This window comes from Sarcophilus harrisii, chromosome 2 (assembly GCF_902635505.1).
Source record: "Sarcophilus harrisii chromosome 2, mSarHar1.11, whole genome shotgun sequence".
In the NCBI taxonomy this organism is placed as follows: domain Eukaryota; kingdom Metazoa; phylum Chordata; class Mammalia; order Dasyuromorphia; family Dasyuridae; genus Sarcophilus; species Sarcophilus harrisii.
In genome coordinates, this window is record NC_045427.1 from 483,078,489 (window position 1) to 483,091,411 (window position 12,923).

Sequence of the window (12,923 nt, forward strand, 5' to 3'; positions counted from 1 at the left end):
TTATATTCTACTGGTTGATATAACATAGTAATAACAGGCAATTTTGAGCGCAGAGGAGAGAAAGTTAGCCTACTAAAACCTCAAGGTGTGGGGTGGAATCAGGGAAGATTTCAGGAAAGGGGTGACATCTAAGTTGAAATATTAAGTATTGTGAGGGGTTAAAATGAAGAAGAAATATATTCTATCTGGTTCAGTCTGTACTAATGTACAAGTGGGGAAGATGGGATATAGAGTTCTGGAAACAACTAGTAGACTAGACTCTAGCTGTGTGACCCTGGGCAAGTCACTTAACCTTGTTTGCCTCAGTTTATCTGTAAAATGAGCTAGAGAAGGAAATTGCCACTTCAGTATCTTTGCCAAGAAAACTCCAACTGAGGGCAGAACTGAAAGTAATTAAATAACAAAAGTTTTGTTGGAAGACAGAAAGTGTGAAGGGGACCAATATGTAATAATTCTGGAAAGAAAGGTTGGAGCTAGAATGGAATAGAATTTAAATGACAGGTTGAAGAATTCAATTTTTCTTCTGGAGACATCAAGATTTTTGAATAGAAGACTGAAGGGGTTAAAGGAAGGATGTTAGGAAGATTCTTTTGGCCACTGGGTGGAAAACAGATTGGAGAGGGGAGAGGCAAAGAGGAGTTAGATCAATAAAAGAATCTATTTTCAATAGTTCCTGTGAAAAACAGTGAAGGTATGACTTCAGGTTATACTAGTGGTGATAATATTAATATTTCTATAGCATTTTAAGTTTTGCAAATCACCTTATAAATATTGTCTCATTTGATCTTCATATTACCCTGAAAGGTAGGTGCTATTATTATCCTCATTTTACAAATGAGGAAATTGAGGTGAAGAGCAGTGAAGTTACTTGTCCAAAGGCTCAGAGTTAGTAAATGTCAGAAGTTGGACTTGAATGCGGATTTTTTTTACTCCAACTCTAGCACTCTATCCAACTTTGAGAGAGGCAGTAGAGGCAAAATTGAAGAAACTTAGAAATTGCTTGAATATGAGGCATATGAAAGAGGGGAAAAGTCAAGGATGATTGTGTTTTCATGAACCTAGGCAACTAGGAAAATCATAATTCCTTAAACAGAAATAGGGAAATTTGGAAGAGGAATGGATTTGCAAGGGTGAAGACAATGGATACTAGGTCTTCCTGTTTTGTTGTTGTTGTTTTTCTTTTAGTTAATAACTAGGTTGATGTTCCTGGAAACAGAACAAGTGATTAGTAAGCTGATTTTAGTATTGACTTAGCCATCTGGCTTTTTAAATAGCCAATTATGGAAACTTAAAGACATCTACAGAATATAGAAACAAAATCTCTGTTGTTCTCTGAACAACAGCATCTAGGACATTTACATAATATTTTACAACCATTATCACATTTTATCCTGTAAACCAGAGCTTCTTAAACTTTTTTCATTGATGACCTCTTTTCAGCTAGGATATTTTTAAGTGACTTCTGGTACATAGTTATATCAAATAAATATAGCAATCAAACATTTGCTGATAATAAATCATAAATTTATCTTAAAACAATTCTTTGGCATACATGTGACTTTATTAAAGCTTATTAACTTTATTAAATTTTATTAAATTTATTTATTAAAGACAAAAGCAAATTTGCATACCTATTAAGGTGGATGTTTATTTTTACACAAAGAATTAAATCTTGTCAAAATATTTGATATCTTTTACTGCTGCCAAATTTTTCATAATCCCCACATCAGTCTTAACCCACAGTTTAATAAGCTTTGCTCTAAACCACCTATTAAGGGAGGCGCTATTATCATCCCCATCTTATAGATGAAACTAAGGAGGGAGGTTAGACTTAGTGTCAATAGCTAGTTAAGATCTGAGGCAAGATTTGAATTCAGGTCTTCCTGATTCTCAGGTTCAGTGCTCTATTCCCTGAAATATCTAGCTACCTTTAAAATAAGCCTTAGTGTCTATGACTATATATATCTATATAAATATATTATTTTCTTTTGATTATTTGTGTCCTCTGGGAAGATGGAACCCAGGTCAATGTATCACAGAAACTATGATGGAATTAGATTTACTGGATTCAAATCCCAAAAAGAAAATGAGATTAAATCATTTCAGGTTCAAAAATTGGACTTTTTTTTTTTTTTTAAGAATTCTCCCCTTTTATTTCACCAAAGGACCAAACCCAATTCAATTCAGAAAGGCTTTATTAAAAGGTGAAAATGAAAACAGGTCCTATCTTTAAAGAACCCTATGTACAAAGATAAATAAATACAAAAATATACAAAGTAATGTGGAATGGATAAATACTAATAACTAGAATTCTGAAAAGATCCAGAGTAGAAAATCCCAAAGGAGCTGAACCTTGAACCCAGCTATAATTTGAAGTCCAAGTGAGAAGGTAGAACCTTCTAGGCTTGGAAAATAGCTCTAGAAGCAAAAGATAAAACTGTATGTGAAGAACAACAGATGGGCCAGTTTGGCTGAAATTGGAGGACAAAATGGGTAGGAATGAAAAATCAGTGAAGAGAGGCTAGAGCTAGATAGTGAAGACCAAAATGCCTTTAAGGGCCAAACAAAGGACTTTGCATTTTATCATTCATTCATTCCATAGATGTGTACTATGTGCCCAGTACTGAATTAGATATTGCAGAGTCAAAGACAAAAAAGGAAATAATTTTTGCCTTTGAGTTTATATTCTTTGGGGGTAATAAGAGAAAATGAGAATTGTAAATTCAAAATACAAAGTACTTTTAAAGGGGAGGGTCCTGGTAATTGGAGGGATTGACTCAAATCCCACTTTCAATAAGAAGCCTTCCCCAACCTCCTTAATTCCAGTGCTTTCCCTTGGTTATTTCCTATTAATCTCATATATAGCTTATTTTGTATATATTTGTTTGAAGATTGTCTCATCCATTTGATCCTAAGCCCCTTGATGGCAAAAACTATTTTCTGCCTCTTTATATTCCCAGAGCTAAATATGGTGCCTGGCACATAGTAGGCACTTAATAAATGCCTTTTGAATAAACCTCTTGGAGGATAAGCTTTACAAAGGCAAGGAGGCTGGCAGATGGGGTAGTGTATAAGGAGAACGAACAGTAAATAGGCCAGTTTGATTGGAATGTACATAAAGGGCAGTAATGGCAAATCAATCTGGAAAAGTAGATGAGATTCAGAAAGTAAAAACTTTAAATATATTTCATCATGAAGGCAATAGGTTGGAACAAAGATATGGGCAGATCTATGCTTCTGAACTATCAATTTGGCATTTGGGATGAATTTGAGAGAAGAAAGATGCAATGCTGGGAGGCTAATTAAACAATCCAGTTGAGTAGTGATGAAGAAAGCTTATAAGAGGGGTGGTAGCCATATTCTAGAGGCCAAAGGGAATCATACTTCTCCATGGCAGAAGTGACCAGTTTAGGCTGGTGTCAAAAGATGATAGCTCCTTGCCCCCCTGGAGGAGGTCCTCAAGCTGAGGCTGAATAATCATTGATTCTGGAAGTGGTAGGAAAGGTAGGGAATTTTTTTTTCAGGTACATACATTAAACTAGATGGTCTCATATCCTTTTCATTAATGAAAAACATCAGTTTTTAAAGTTTGGAATTAGGGGTTCCCTCGTCATCTGGGCTCTATTTCACAAATCTTCTATGGGTAGACATTTCTCATATTCCTCCACAGGTAAATCTCAAAATAATCATGCCTGGTTTTCTTCATCTTCAAACGACTCCCCCACTTCATATATTAATTGTTATTTCTCTTTCCCCCTTCCATTATCTAGAAAATCATTTTACCCTCAGACTCTCTCATTTTTCTTTTCTCTCAGAATAGTAAAATTAATCTTTATTCCTATGTTTCATTCCAGCCTCAGCAGAACTGCACTATCTCTTTTCCCTCGATAACATCTTTTTCTCCCTCAAGCAAGTTGGTTCTTTAGGCCTACCTGACTCAGATTTAGAGAGAAAACACAAAATATGGGGGCCACAAGTAAGCCAGCACTCTTTTGCCAGCCAATGAATCAAATCTTTCCCCCATTTTATCAAAAAGGATCTATGAATTTGAATAACTGCAAATATTGATCAAAGAAGCCTAACTGGGGTAAAACATACAACAATTTTTTATAAATAGAAGGCCTGGAGGCTGGGAAACAAAATAAAAATCTTCCTAATTCTGGTTAATTTTTGAAATTATAGAGCATCAAAGTGAAAAAAGCTTAGATGTTAAAATGAAAACCTTCTCTGGAAAGTGGAAAGTGGAAACTTGGGTTATCAATCCTTTGCATCTTTGCAGAAGGATTTAGGGAAAGAATCATGGTCAGGGAGGGGTTCTCTATATTTTTATAGCTGAAAGAGACATCTAAGGTCATCTGATCCAACCTCTTTATGAATGAGCTACTTAAGGTGAAGAAACTCTCAAAATCTCACAGATAGTAACTGAATTAAAATTCAAGCCCGTTTCCTCTGGCTTCAAATTCAGTACTTTTCTATCTCACCATATTATTTCTGGGGTATTAAGAGTGGTATCAGAAGTTGGGGAAGGGCAAGGGAGTATAGGGGAGACAAGTACCTACATTACATTTTTTTCACCCTGAGACCAAATGGCTGATAAATTCTATGGTTTGTGGCTGGTTTGTGTTGAACAGGAAGCAATGGCTGAAGAAGGTCACATCTGGCCAATTCCTAGAGATTTACAATTGGTACTTTAGGAAGACTCAGAATTTCAGCTAGGACAAGAGGAAAACCGTAGTCTCCGAAAACTCTAGGTGCTAATGCCTGAGCCTGGTTAATTAATTCTTTCATTTTTAGGGCTTTCACCTTAGAATCCCATCAGCTGACTGTTAACTGAGTGCATGTAAAACCCCCAGTGAACCTACTAAATCTACTGACTGGCTCCAGAAAGTAGACCATGTTTCAGCTTCTTATGCCATTAGTCTTTCAGCCATCCCCAAAAGTCCTATCAAATGTACCTGTCAGCACAAGAATTCCTCCCCACCTTTTCCACTTCCCAGAACAAATTCCCTTCTCTAATTACCATTGACTTAGTTTCTTCCCACTTTAGAAAGTAAGCTCCTTGAGGGCAGGGCCTATGTTTTTTTTTTTTTTTTTTTAAGGTGTATCTACAGGGCTTAACTTTCTAAACTACTCTCCTCCTACCCTTTCCTCTTAACACCTTACTTCCCACTCCACATACTCTGAGATCCATTGATTGGCCTCATTGGAACAAGTGATACTCCATCTTCTGATTCAGTCATTTTCACAGGCTGTGCCCTGGAAATGCTCTCCTGCTTACTGGTCTCGCTTGACTTCCTTCAAATTCCAGGTATAATCTCGCCTTTTAGAGGAAATTTCTGACTACTTGGTTTGCAAGTTATCATTTGCATTTGATTATGAACTCCTAGAGAGCAGGGAGTGACGTTTTCGGTATCTCCAATGCTTACAAAGTGCCTGACACATGGTAAATGCTCAATAAATTATTTTTTAACTTTTTATTTTATTTCCCAATTTATTTGGGAAGCAAAAGTTTCAAGACTTTTATCAAAAACCTACTTTGTACCTGTATTGCCTGGGTAATGCCACTCATACAGACTTTCCCTAAATATAACCTATATTTTTGAAAAGTTCTCAGATTCTACAAGACTTAGTGAACTCACCTTGAACTCTGGTCTTTGGGGGACACATTTGTAGGGCTGGTCCTTGATTTTCTAACTAGCTCAATGAATGAGAGTGATTAGAGTGAAGGAAGGAGTGTTACAGTTAATTAACCTTTAAGTAGAACATTTTTATTGTTTCAACACTTATTGATAATCTTTTCAAAATGCATCTAAGCTTAATAATAGGGAGAGAGTCTGGTTCCTTGATTACACTTGAAGAATGCTAAGATGTTTCCTGTTCCCTCTATCCATCATAAGCCTGAAATTCCACCATCAGAGATTTATGTCTTTCATTCTGAAAGTTTCAGGGGCTTCTCAGATGCCCCTTTCCCAGAATCAGTTATCTTTCCCCTTTAGCTAGTACAAAAGTTCCTTGAGAGCATTATACACCCAAATTTTTATGAGAGAATTTACTGTCATTTGAGGGGTAGATGAGAGGTAGAGATTAGAGAATCTCAGGACTGGCAACTGTTTAGGACAAAACTCATCAAAAAATGGAACAAGAACCAGGAGGGACACTTCAAATGACCATCTCTGTGCATATAACACTCAAATCAATATTATATACTCCTCATTTCTCTCCTGAGTTCCAGTTCCTGATCTACTGCCTACTGGACATTTCCACATGGATGACTCTTTAAGCATCTCCACAATACAATTCATTATATCTTTCTCTTTTTAAAAAACAAAAACCAAACAATCAAACTCCAAAACAAAAAAATTCTAACAAACCACATCACTTTATAACTTTCCAATTATGAATCGAATTTCCAATCACCTATGTTCTCAATGAGCCCAATTAAAATTAAAAATGTGTCATAAGAACTGATTGTTAAATTATGTACTAGCACAACCCCTGTTCTGTGCTTCAGAGTGTGTGATTATACCTGCAATAAGGTAGCACAGTGGATAGAGTGCCTTGGTGTCAAGATCTCAATTCAAATCCTACTTCAGATACTAGCTGTATGGACCTGGGCAAGTTACGTAATTATTGTCTCAATTTCCTCATCTGTAAAATGAGCTGGAAACCACTTCAGGATCTTTGCCAAGAAAACTCCAAGCGGGGTCATGAAGAGTTGGATACAATTGAAAAATTATGAAACAATAGCAAATATCCAAGTTTATCTAATAATGAACTATATTATTACAGCATTCTATCATGCCTTTCTATATAAATACACTTACACACATAGAATGCTTGTAGCACAGTGATAAAGTAGACATTAAAAGTCCCATTTCATATAAGGGAGTTAGAATGTTACATGTTAACTGTACAGTAAGTAGAAACACAATCACAAGTATGACCCAAGACTTTGATTATTAGTTAGAATAACTAGGTTCTAATCCTTATTTAACCCTGGCTCTGTGATATCTTGGGCTAAATAACTCATCTCTCATTCAGATTCAGATAGTGTTGGATTTAGCCTTCCAACTTTGAAACTCTTCTATTGTTTTTGCATTAGGATCCTTTCTTGCAAAATCTATTGGAGTCTTCTACCTAATAAATGCAGTGTCCAAACCCAGGGCAGAAAACCTGATTAGGATCACTGACCTTTACTCTATTGAGATGGGAGGAAATAAGGGACTTGGGGATAGGACTGTTCCATTCAATTCAATTGTCTCATTCTATTCAATTCAACCAGTTTTGAGCAAAAAACGATCTCTTGGGAAAAATGCAAAGATAAAATAAAATAGGCTTATATTCCTAAGGAGTTGTATGTTTTAGCAAACTGGGAGTATATGGAGGGACTGCTTTATTGAGAACATTTCCTTAATCCAAACAGTATATAATAATATAACAATGAAGTCAATTTCTAGATGTCACAGATGACAACTTTTCTATATATTCAGCCTTCCTGAGGCCTTTAGCCTAATTATCCAGTAATCTGTAGCCGCAGACATAAATTTCTCTGTACTAGTTTGGTCCTGGGATGTCAGACAAGCCTATGCTCAGTGCTTAATGCATAAATTTTTGGTTTGGACCTTGTAACTTTATTGGTGAGGGGAATTCCCACTGTAGAAAAACAGCCACTTGTTTCTGAAGAGCAGATCTTACTCAACAGGCTGACTACAGAAAGGCCTGGAGAGACTTAACATGAACTGATGCTGAGTGAAGTGAGCAGAACCAGGAGATCATTGTATATGGCAAAAAGAAGATTATGTGATGATCAACTGTGATAGGTTTGGCTCTTTTCAACAATGAAATAATTCAGGGAAATTCCAATAGACTGTGACAGAGAAAGCCATCCACATCCAGAGGTGGACTATAGGGACTGAGTGTGAATCACGACATAGTATTTTCAAGTTTTTTTGTTGTTTCCTTGTTTGTTTTTTCTTTCTCATTCCTCCTACCCCCTTTGATCTGATTTTTTTTTAATGCAGCATGATATTTGTGGAAATATGTTTAGAAAAACTGTACATGTTTAATCTATATTGGACTACTTGCTGTCTAGGAGAGGGAGAAGGTGGGGAAGAAGGGAGAAAACTTTGGAACACAACCCTTTGGAAGGGTGAATGTTGAAAGCTATCTTTGCATATATTTAAAAAAATAAAACACTATTATAAAAGAGCAGATCTTAACATCTTATCCCCTATATCCTAACTCTAACAGCTCTTTAGAATAAATATAAATTTTTCTGATCAGCACATAAAGGTCTAAACAATCTAATTTTTTCCAGTGTTTTTTTCACTTTCCTTCTTTTCCCACACTATGGGTTACAAGCTTGGTGTTACTCTCATGCTTGGAAGGCTCTTTTTAGAATCCTTGATACACAGCAAAAGTGAAACCTGCAGGAAATCTTTCCCGAACACCCTAGACTCTAGTGTCTTCCCATGGAAGTTATCTTGTATCTATTTTGTATGTATCACATTTTTATGAACACATGTTACTGTTATTTCCTTCCACAGAGGCAAACTCCTCGAGGCTGGGCACTTATCCTTTCTATACCCAGGACTTCCGACAGAGCCTGGCGTTCAAGAGGTGCTTAGGAAATAATTGTTGTTTATTAGATGGTGCGGATTCTCAAGGGGTCCATGATTTTGTAATTGAGGCTGGGGTTCCGAAAAAGGAAGTGATTTGCCCACGGTCACATAGTAAGGGGCGACGCTTGAATTCTGGTCTTCCCGATTCCCGATTTGTACTGCTGCTGTCATGCCATATCGGACGATACTTAAAGGTTTTACAAGTGACAGAATACTATCTTGGGGAGGGGTGCGCGTGTGTGTCAGATTTGCGCTGACGGGGAAGCTTGGTGTAGGGGATAGAGGACGAGGCTGGGAGCCGAGAAGATGAGTTGAGATTGAGAATCCTGTTCCTGGCTGAGTGACCCCGGCTGGACAATCCCTCAGGTCTGTTTCCCCACGTGCAAAACGAGAGGGCTGGATCGGCCGGCCTTCGAGGTCGCTTGCAACGCTAAATCTGTGATCCCATCTCTATCGGCAGCTTTAATTCCTGTCTGTGCGCGCCTCTCCGCCGGGGGAGGGTTTCCCGCGGCCACCGGTGACTTATAAGATACTTGTGGCTTGCTTGTGAGTTTCGGGGCGGGAAGGAGGGCGGCGGAGGGACGCTGGGGGCAAGGACGGGCCCGCACCTCCGAGGCTTCCCCGCCAGCGCTCAGTCCGGCCCACGCCGCCTCCCCCGGCCCACGCCGCCTCCCCCGGCCCACGCCGCCTCCCCCGGCCCACGCCGCACAGCATCCACTCGCCGCCGCGCCGTTCCCACAGCAGATTAGGGGATAGGGATGGCCAGCCGCTTCACATTCCACAGCGCGGCCTCTCCGAGCGCCAGGGGACGGGCGACAGGCAACAGCACAAAATGGTACTAATGACCATGAACACCGAGATAGAATTTTCCGGGGAGCGCCCCGCCGGCGCGGGGGAGCGGGCGGAACGCGGCCTAGGCGCTCCGGGGCCCGGCGAGGGCGGGGGCGAGGCGAGGGGCCTACCACTCCCTCCTTCCCCCTCTTCTTTCTCCTCCTCCTTTCTTCGGCGGAGACTGGAGTGAAAGGGGCGGGGCGGGTGGGCGCGCTGGCGCGGGGCTCCCGGGAGGCCCTGCAGGGGGCGCTGTCCGGGTTTCGAGGCCGGTGGCTGCGGGACGAGCGGTCCGTCCAGACAGACGAAGCAGACAGAAGGGCGGGCGGGCAGACAGACAGACAGACAGAAAGGCAGACAGACAGACAGGGATTCACAAACGGGGCGGCGGGGGGCAGGAGGAGGAGGTGGAGGAGAAGGAGGAGGACAGGGGCGGGGGGCGGGGAGGAGGAGGAGGAGAGAACGAGAGAAGGAGGAAAGGGAGGAGGGAGGCAGACACAGACACAGACCCGGGGACCGAGTTGGAGGAGGAGGAGGAGGAGGAGGAGGCTCGGGAGGCTCCGCCAGCGCCGCCGCCTCTCAATCCGCCGCCATCCTGCTGCCTGAGCGCTCCTCTTGCCGCCGAATTGGGATTTCTCGGCACTATCGGATCCCCGGAACCAGACCAGGTGGCTATTTAGGGACGCGGGGAGACGCGGCCGGGTTCTGGGGGGCAAGGAGTGGGGCCGGGGAGCGCTAAGATGGAGCCCGAATCTCGGAGCCGCGGTCGCTGCTGCTGCTGCTATTGCAGCCGCCCTCCTCCCAGCTCCGGCCCTGGCCCCGGCCCCGGCCCCGGCCTCGGCCCGGCCCAGCCCCAGGGCTGGGCTGGGCCTTGGCCCCTTCTGGCTTTTGTCTTTCCCCCCTCACGCCTGGGAGGGGGCCGGGGGGGGTGACGGGGGAAGCCGCCCCCTTTCCCTTGCAGAGTGGGGGCTGGGAGAGCAAGCCCCCACCCCCCCCCCTCCCCACTGGGGTGGGGAGGCGACTGGGTCGAGCCGCGGCTCTGCTCATTGTTTACACCGCCGTGACACCCCTCCTATTCCCGATCCTGTCGGAGTCTGAGGAGGCCAGGTCGGATTTGAATGCCTCCCCCCTCCTCTTCTCTTTCCCTTCCCCCTTCTCTCTGGCTTTCCTCCCCCCCAGTCGTTCTCCCTAATTCTCTTTGCCTCCCCCGCAAAATTGTTAACCTTTCTTTCCTTACCAATTATCTCAGTCTCTTCTCCCCTAATAGTCCGATCCCATTCCCCCGTTTACTTTGCTCTTCTCTTTTAAATTCTCTCTGTTCCCCTTCGTCCCCCAAATTTTCTTTGCTCACCCTTCCTTTCCTTCTCTAATTATATTTCTCTCTCCTTCCCCCTTCCTCCCGCCTCGATTTTCTCGTCCCCAGGAATGTAGGGGTCTAGGATTTCTGGGGAAGGGTGTGTAAATGCCCTCCTCCCCAAATCCTTCCCTAAGGGCTGGGGACGGGGCTGGGCATAGTTGAATCTCTTGCTTGAACACCCCTCCCCCAGTTTGCAATGGTGGTGGCTGTTTTTCCAACCAGATTTGTGAATCTGCGAGCTGCAGGGCCTCGGTCCCTCCCCCAACCTGCCCCTTTTCTCTATGGCTCCCTGGTTGTAGGGCCGCAGGGGATAGGGATGTGTGTGTGTGTGTGTGTGTGTGTGTGTGTGTGTGTGTGTGTGTGTGTGTGTGTGGGTGGCTCTTTAATTTTTCTTCGAGGGGAGGGGGCAGAGGTACTTTTCCCATACCTCCTTCCTAACAAGTGCCTAGGTTGGGCCTTTTTTAAAAAATGTCTTTTCACCCCATTGTTTTGGACCTGCGTTCTTCGCTCTAGAGGGCTTAGTTATATGTGTGTATATTATTTTTAAAGCGTTGTCAGACTTACGGTGGATGTGATGATTTCATGATTTCCTGCAAACCGAATATTTCTGATCCATTTACTCTCTTCTTTGCTTACCTCTTTCCCCACTTTCCCAAGTTAAAATATCAAAAGGATGTACACTACAAAACATTGCCATTGGAACAGTCAAAGGGTAGATTTTTGAATATTTTTTTAGGTAGCCTTCCATTTTTATGCCAGTTTTTTCTGTTCTGTCTGAGAATTTGAATCGTCTTTTTTTTTTTTTTTTTTTTTTTTAATCGTTTATATGCACGGAAGCCTTGCTCGTTGTGTGGAAGATCACCTAATAGTGCAAGAAACAAGCTTTTTGCTCTCTCTGGTTTGGAGATGACTGGAGAAGGAACAGTCTAGGTTCTTAGGTCCTTAAAAGGTGGGAATATTTTTTCTTTCTTATTGAAATGGGATTTAATAGTCACCATATCACTATTTCAGTTGCTTAGCTTCTGTGGTATTTGGAGGCAAAAAGAGAGAATATTAAATTCTATTAGTAGTACCCCAGGAAGGTGGCTAGATTTCCTCATGTGTTTTAAGTGCAGTTGGTGAGTGAGCTGTGATTATTTGTGCTGAAGGAGCAGGAGAGATTCAATATCCCCCAAGGATGAGTCTGATTTGGAGTGCCAGGAACAAGGGGGTTATTTGAAAAAATAGTTTTAAAGCACTATTGCTAAAAAAGATTTAATAATAAACAGGATGTAACTTCAGGAGCCTGCCAGATGGCTGCCCTTCCCCCTGCAAATAAGAAACAGTACTGATGGAAATGCTGGCTTCTGATGGGTGGATTTGCCTTATAAAAGTAGGAAGGTATTAATTTTTTATGCAAGTATGGTGAAAGCCCACCTTTTAAATATAAAGAAGAGAAAGATTCTTTTCAAGATAGATGAGCAGCTATATAATGGTAGAAGGGAGATATTTAAGAACTTGATTATTTGCGAAATATATGACTACCTAGGGCAAAGCCTTTATAAGTTGTCAGTTTTGTTTTTCAAAATTGTTGTAACTGTTTCATGAGAAATTACTGTCAGAAATGTATACTGAACTGACAGTATACATTTGAACTGTATCATCTAAATGTCAATTGATGATCAAGGATGGACAGAAGCAGCTACACCCAAAGAAAGAACACTAGGAAATGAATGTAAACTGCTTGCATTTTTGTTCTTCTCAGGTTATTTATACCTTCTAAATCCAATTCTCCCTGAGCAACAAGAAATTTACTATACTTTTTGCATATTTGTACAGGTCACTTTAGCTTGGGTTTTGTGACCTACTTTAAATGATTTGGGATTCTTTCCCAAATAAACTAACCAAATAAAAATGCAGCCTTCAGCAATATATAGGATACCATGAAGTGTTCTTTGTCATCTAGCAACTTCTGTAGCCCTGGATGCCACCTGTATGGTCTACCAGTGCCTGTACTTGAAACTGGGAGACAAAGAGGGAGGAGAAAAGCTGTGGGGAAGTGGAAAAGCAAAGAGGAGGAAAGCAACCAGACAGGTATATATGTTCAGCCTTTAATGTCCCTCTTTCAGTGAATAGAG

The 12,923-nt window shown here is 41.5% G+C and overlaps 1 protein-coding gene across 9 annotated transcripts in view; it reads left to right on the forward strand.

Annotated features, from left to right (window-relative positions):
* Positions 1 to 10,014: 10,014 nt before the first annotated feature.
* The window catches only part of PRRC2B (proline rich coiled-coil 2B), a 113,892-nt gene continuing 110,983 nt past the window's right edge, over positions 10,015 to 12,923 (forward strand). For 8 of the 9 annotated variants that reach the window (XM_031954858.1, XM_031954861.1, XM_031954863.1 and 5 more), the window contains exon 1: positions 10,015 to 10,117. The gene's annotated coding sequence lies outside the window, so the exon portion shown is untranslated. Of the gene's footprint in view, positions 10,118 to 10,407; positions 10,557 to 12,923 lie in introns of those variants that run through there. The other variant, XM_031954859.1, reaches the window with a different exon arrangement.